The sequence below is a fragment of the Pangasianodon hypophthalmus genome, chromosome 11, assembly GCF_027358585.1.
Source record: "Pangasianodon hypophthalmus isolate fPanHyp1 chromosome 11, fPanHyp1.pri, whole genome shotgun sequence".
Taxonomy (NCBI): Eukaryota; Metazoa; Chordata; class Actinopteri; order Siluriformes; family Pangasiidae; genus Pangasianodon; species Pangasianodon hypophthalmus.
This window is the reverse complement of record NC_069720.1, coordinates 7,643,180-7,649,179: the sequence shown is the minus strand read 5'-3', so window position 1 is coordinate 7,649,179 and position 6,000 is coordinate 7,643,180. Positions and strand designations below refer to the sequence as shown.

The following is a 6,000-nucleotide window of genomic DNA, read 5'->3' as shown; positions in this document are numbered from 1 at the left end:
CCTTTCCTCGTTGCTCTCTCGGCTCTGTATCTCCCTCCTCCGCGTGTGTTTGCACATGTTTATCTCCGGATTTCAGCGCTTTGCTCACAACACACACACAGCCGACCAAGATGACTATAAAAAGGCTTTAAACGCTGGACCTCAGGTAGGCTACATTTAATCCTGTGATACAGACATGAAGGTAAGAGTCGACTACTCGACTGATTGCTTTCTGCCTTTGTAGTTACCTGTTCTCACACACACACCTGAAAGCGGCTGCTCAGGGACCGTAAACTTTACCTCCTTTTCTTTCATCTACTTTCACCTCGATTTCGTTTTGTTTTCGGTCTTGTCTGGTTGAACTCGTTACTTTTAGGCGCTTATTGGCGGTATCATGAAAGCTTTCAAAGGAAAAAGCTAACAAGACAAAACCAACTTTAAATCTCCACCTGTATACTACAACTTCTTTAATTCATTCTTAATTTGTGTTTCAGTTTTCATGTGCAGAGACCCACACGCCCATGCGCTGTTTCCATAACGCACAAACTTCATCTCCATCTACTTTTTGCTGTAGACCATAGACATGTACTCTATAAACATATTCTCTAGTTCTGTAAAAGTCGTTCAAATTCACACGCCGCGTGACGTCACATCCACTACCCTGAGAAATTATTACAGCAGAGATAGCAGAATAACTTTTATACCTTGTGCAGGCAATGAAACACTTTGCATGTCTATGTATACACACACACACCCACACACATATATATATATTATATGGTTTCTGGTGGTGTACTTAAAGATCAGGAGCTCATCATTAAGGCTCTACATCAGACATGATTCATAATCACACAATTGCAGTTATTTGAGCTGGTCATTAGCCTATATATATATACATATGAACATTAACTGTTAGATTCAATAATATGTTGCTCTACAATTTCCTGTAGTGAGTCAAGACTGAGATTTCTCCAGTTATTAAGGTGGAGAAGTACGCATGACTCAGGACTTTGTCATGCTTTTACGAATGATGTTCCTGTGTAGTTGCTCTTACTGACAGCAGACCAGGTTGCATTCCTCTCTCACTGTTGTAATGTTGTCTCAGGGTTTTTCTTGTTGTACTGTCTTAAGGGCAGCCAGACAATGACACCTCAATCCAACCTATGTCTGTGCATGTTAACATTCTCCTTCCAGAGGAAATCAGAAAAAAACATCTAAACATCAATCCATTTATAGAGCACAAGCACACATTTAGCTGTAAGTGTGCAGATTAATTTGTAAGAGCAGATGCATCCCAGTGCTTGTAAGCATCACTACTGCAAACAGATGGAAAGGAAACTTAACTACTCATGAGAACCAAACATGTGTTTCATATACATAGCTGAAAATATTGAACACTTGGATGTACTTATCCTTTATTAATGTTTGTGCCAAAGATAAAACAAATAGCTATAGAGTGGCAATTAAATAAATTAAAAAAAAAAAAAAACATGCTGTTTTATAAATGTTCTGCTAAAGACCTAAAAGTCCTGCTAAAAACTTATTCACAGGCCAAAGGTCTAGGTTAGTGCTTTAACCCATTAAATTAGTAGATAACAGACTGTGGTAGTATGAATTGTAAAACAAATATACAGTATGTTGTTTAACAAGTACCTAATTAGAGTGAGCCAGATTGAGGTCTTATCCATTTTTATGTAGATTGTTTCAATAAAATTAAAAGCCACATATGTTATTCAATTCACTTGAACCTTTTCTTACTTATATGTCCTTAATTCTCAATATCTAAAATGAGCCGATTGATTGGACTTTAAGAAATAGTATTTAAAAAAAAGAGTAAAGTGTTCAAAACCTTCTGACTGTCAGCTGACCTGTAAGCATAGATGGGTTAAATGCTCTTTATTGCCTGATTTGTCTGATGCATGTAATGTTGAAGCAGCATCCTGTGCCAGCTTGTCAGGATGAACAATTGCACAGAACAACAGGATTTATTGCTCTGGTTGTTGCACTGTATATGGCATTGTCAGGTGAAGTGTGTAATATGAGCCACACCATCCATTTACTCCCATTTAATCAGGCTCTGGGTTTGTTTGACTGCTGAGTTAATGATTGTAGATCATGGGCTTCATGTAAGTGAAGGTTTTTCACATTTCCTTATCTGATCTTGTTTGAGTGAACTACGACTAAGTTTTTATTGCATGTATCCCATAATTCTGTTCACCATTCATCAACTGTTGAAGATTGGAAAAATACTGTGATATTTTTTTTCCCCAATCTTCAACTATCCAGTTTTGGCGAGTCTGTGCCCATTCTACCTTCAGATTCCTGTTTTTGGCTCACAGGAGTGGAACCCTATGGTTGTATTCCATCCACTCAAGGTTTGGCGTGTCGTATCATCAGTCACATCTTCATTGACCTTGCTTTGTGCATATCTGTCTATATGTCTATGTGTTGAGGCAACCATTGTACCTCCTCTTTTTATGGGTTTAACCACAAGGGTACACCAGAATCAACTGGCCACCAACACATGCAAGGTGAGCTTATCACTAAAGCATGCATTTCTCACATTGATTTTGCTAAGGCAATTGCTAGCAAAAAGACAGTTTTAAAATACACCTATTTCAGTTCAGAATCTTGTATTGGCTCATAAGGAAGGCCCTCGATGAGCTCAAAGAGGATATCCTATGCTAGGCTCTTGTGGGAATTGTGGTGGATGAAGCTTACTTGTCCCTTTCAGAAAGGTTGTGATGTGTGTATTTTGTGAATCATACAGTGCATTGGATCCAGTCAATGAGGTGCACACTATTCAATGAACAGCTTCCACCTAAGGACATATAAGATCCATGTACTAGCAGCTCAGCTCAGCTCAGCTCAGTGGTTTTTCCTGGTCTACTAGATCACAGTTCCAAGTCACTTTGTCTTGTGGGGCCAAACTCACAGGCTCAGGTGACCTGGCTGGAGATGCCAAAATTTTCCCATCCATTTGGGCTAGCAGATCTGCTTGAGGAAGTCTGCAGGGTTTTCCAACCACTAGTGAAAGGGAAGGGAGAACAGTACAGTACAGAACAGTAGTACATTAGTACTGTTCTACAGAAGAGGTGATAGAAAGCAAGAAAAAATGTACTCACCATGGTAGAAGAGGTGAGATGTTTGGATACCGGCTTTGGAGAGCAGGATACCGGTAGCTCCGTAGTCTCACACTGTTACACGGATATATTCATATGGTGCAAATACTGTGTACTGTGTCATACATTACTTTATGACTTTGTTGGAAGGTTTCGGCATGCCACAGAGATCCAGGCAGTCAGGAGGTGTGAAATAGAACGTCTGTTATAGAACCCAATAACGGTTCCAGTAATGTCTCCCTATAATAGCCTAGTTGTGTAATAAACCACACAGAAACTATGTTAACTGGCTAATGTTAACTCTAGACCTACAATCCATCATGGGGAGCAAGTAAGCTTAGTCAGTCTGATCTTGAGATAGCAACTTTCTTTTTAAACCAAGACTTTGAGAAAAGTGATTTTATCTCAAAAATACTTTTAGTAAAATACTTTTTGGTTTCATGTCAAATTCATAATGTCATACTTCAAAAGACGAGCTGTGTACAATCACTTTAATCAGCATAAATGTTTCAGGAAACCATTAGTGTAATTGCAACCAGCTTTTTGTGTTAACGTTGCAATACCAAGCAGCAGAAACTCTGTTGCAAATATCAGTAACACCTTAACAGTAACAACTCACGTCTTCTTATTTCCAGAAGCTGTGAGTTTGCATTTTTACTTTTATACATCAAATGTTTTTATTCAGTCCCTCTAATTGGGTCATCCTGGAAACAGATGAATTGCTAGATTTTGAAGTTTGAGAGTCATCCAAAAACATGTTTACCACTTTGCAGAAACCATTTCCAGCTCTCCCAGTAAAAAAAAAAAAAATCAACATCTCCTGTTTCTCCTTATCGTGGCTCATCTATTTACACACACAGCCTACACCCTGTGTGCCAATTCACTGTAAATGCTGAATGTTGTGCTTCACATGCTTCCCCTCACAGACACATCAGCAAGCTTTAAAGCCATAAGAAGCTTAGGCATCGTCACTCTTTTAAATGGATAGGCATGTGAAAATCATTTCCACTCAAAAATGATGGGCTGGGTGTTACACTGGCATTAGGATAGTCCAAAAAAGTATCCCCCCCTGCCCTTAATACCCAGACGCCCCTCTCCGCCCTCATGTTTTTGAGCGTTATAAATCTCCAGTGGGATGGATTATGTCACGAACAGTGCAGGGTGGAGCAGGGTGCTTGCTTCTGTTGAGTCTAGTGTGTTTTATGTCTGTTAAGATGTTTGGATGCAGTTTAGATTGTATCAGTTTTGTTAGTCAACCTTTCTCACAGTCTCAAATTCCAAAGCTGCTGTTGATGGGTTTAATGGAGAATCGGTGTAGGATATCCTTCAAGAAAATGGGCAAATGGTTCTATTAAAGCATTATACATTACATACAATGATGTGAATTTTCCACTAAAAAAAGTGAAGAAACTATTTACCATGCCTCTAAATTCCTCTAAAAACACAAAAATTCTCATATGAGTTTGTAATTGCTATTTAAAAAAAAAAAAAAGAAAAAGAAAAGAAAAAATACTACAAGGAAGAGCACCCATACCATCTTGTGAATCACTGAAGATTCCATGTTCCAGATTCATGGTCCACTTGTTATGCATTTTAGAAAGAGGCCTAATACAAAACATTATTCATGTGGGTGCCAAAAATTATGCAGAAAAAATGAAGTAGTGTAGCGCAACAGAAAAGTAAATCCTGACAAGAGCAAAACTGGCCATGTTCTCCGACTGTCAATCAGCAACACTAGCCAATCATGAGCGTCTGTGGAAGAGGGTAGCTTTCCTGCGAGTGTGTTACGCTGCCCTGTGACCCAGCATGAAAAGATGTGGAGGTTGGAACGTGTTACCCTTTACCTTCCCCAGATGGTAGTTGTGAGATTGGGAGAGTTAGCTTGTGGGAGGATAATGAGAAAAAAATATAAATAAAATTTTATTGTATTGGAAAAAAAACTATACATCTCTTTATAACTACACGACTTCATATATTTAAGCTCAAAGTATCATGCAAATTGTTTTGAGCTTAATATATATTTTGTATATTCATTCTCTTGAAGGGAGCTGACGTTAGCCCCTTGATTAAAATTACAACTACAGCATTATGGGTGGCTGATATAAAAAAATAATATATGACTCTACTTAAAGCCATTTGTACAATACACAGCAAGTGTCAGGGTATGTATACACACCTTTGCTAACAAACTACCAACAAAAAAGTACTGCTGCATTAAAACAAAAAAATAACACTGTAAAGGAAGGGGAAAAATCTGTAATAAATCAGTATCAGCATTATATTATCATATTTTCCAGCCATATACAGCAGTAGCAATGATAGCGTGCTTGCGAATAGTCAAGTAACGATGCAACTCACCAATTTAAACAGATAATTCTATTAACAGGATCATAAATGTGCTTGTCTAAATGTAGGCCTAACCACAAAATTTTCATTGTTGACAGTCCTAGCCTAGTTGCCTGTTTATCACTCCAACACTGCGGTGATGCAATAATCCGTGACAGTAAGAGTAAATACAAGTTCAAAGTGTGTTTATTAAGATTAATCCAGGAATCAAATATCCATTGTAATCAAAGTCCATGGCAGGGATCAAAATACAGGCAGACCATAGCAATGAGGGGTGAAACTAAACGAAATAACTAAAAAACAAAAATCTAATAAATAAACACACAAAAAAGCAAGATAGATCAGTGTTAAAACCAGAAAATGCTGAACACTTAGGGATAGGAACAAAAAGACTAGGATTCACACTGCGTGCTAATGCAGGAAAACATGCTATACTTTGCAAAATAAACTGAGAAAACAAAGGGGTATAAATCCACAGACTAACAAAGGGTTATGAAAAACTAATTAAGTGAAATGACAAGAGCTATAAACAGTCATTTCCTCATCAGCATCT

General features: G+C 38.0%; 1 protein-coding gene across 4 annotated transcripts in view; it reads left to right on the top strand.

Annotated features, from left to right (window-relative positions):
* The window catches only part of mctp2b (multiple C2 domains, transmembrane 2b), a 28,532-nt gene continuing 22,532 nt past the window's right edge, over window positions 1-6,000 (top strand). For 3 of the 4 annotated variants that reach the window (XM_026930594.3, XM_034308794.2, XM_026930592.3), the window contains exon 1: window positions 1-145. The gene's annotated coding sequence lies outside the window, so the exon portion shown is untranslated. Of the gene's footprint in view, window positions 182-6,000 lie in introns of all 4 variants that reach the window. The other variant, XM_034308793.2, reaches the window with a different exon arrangement.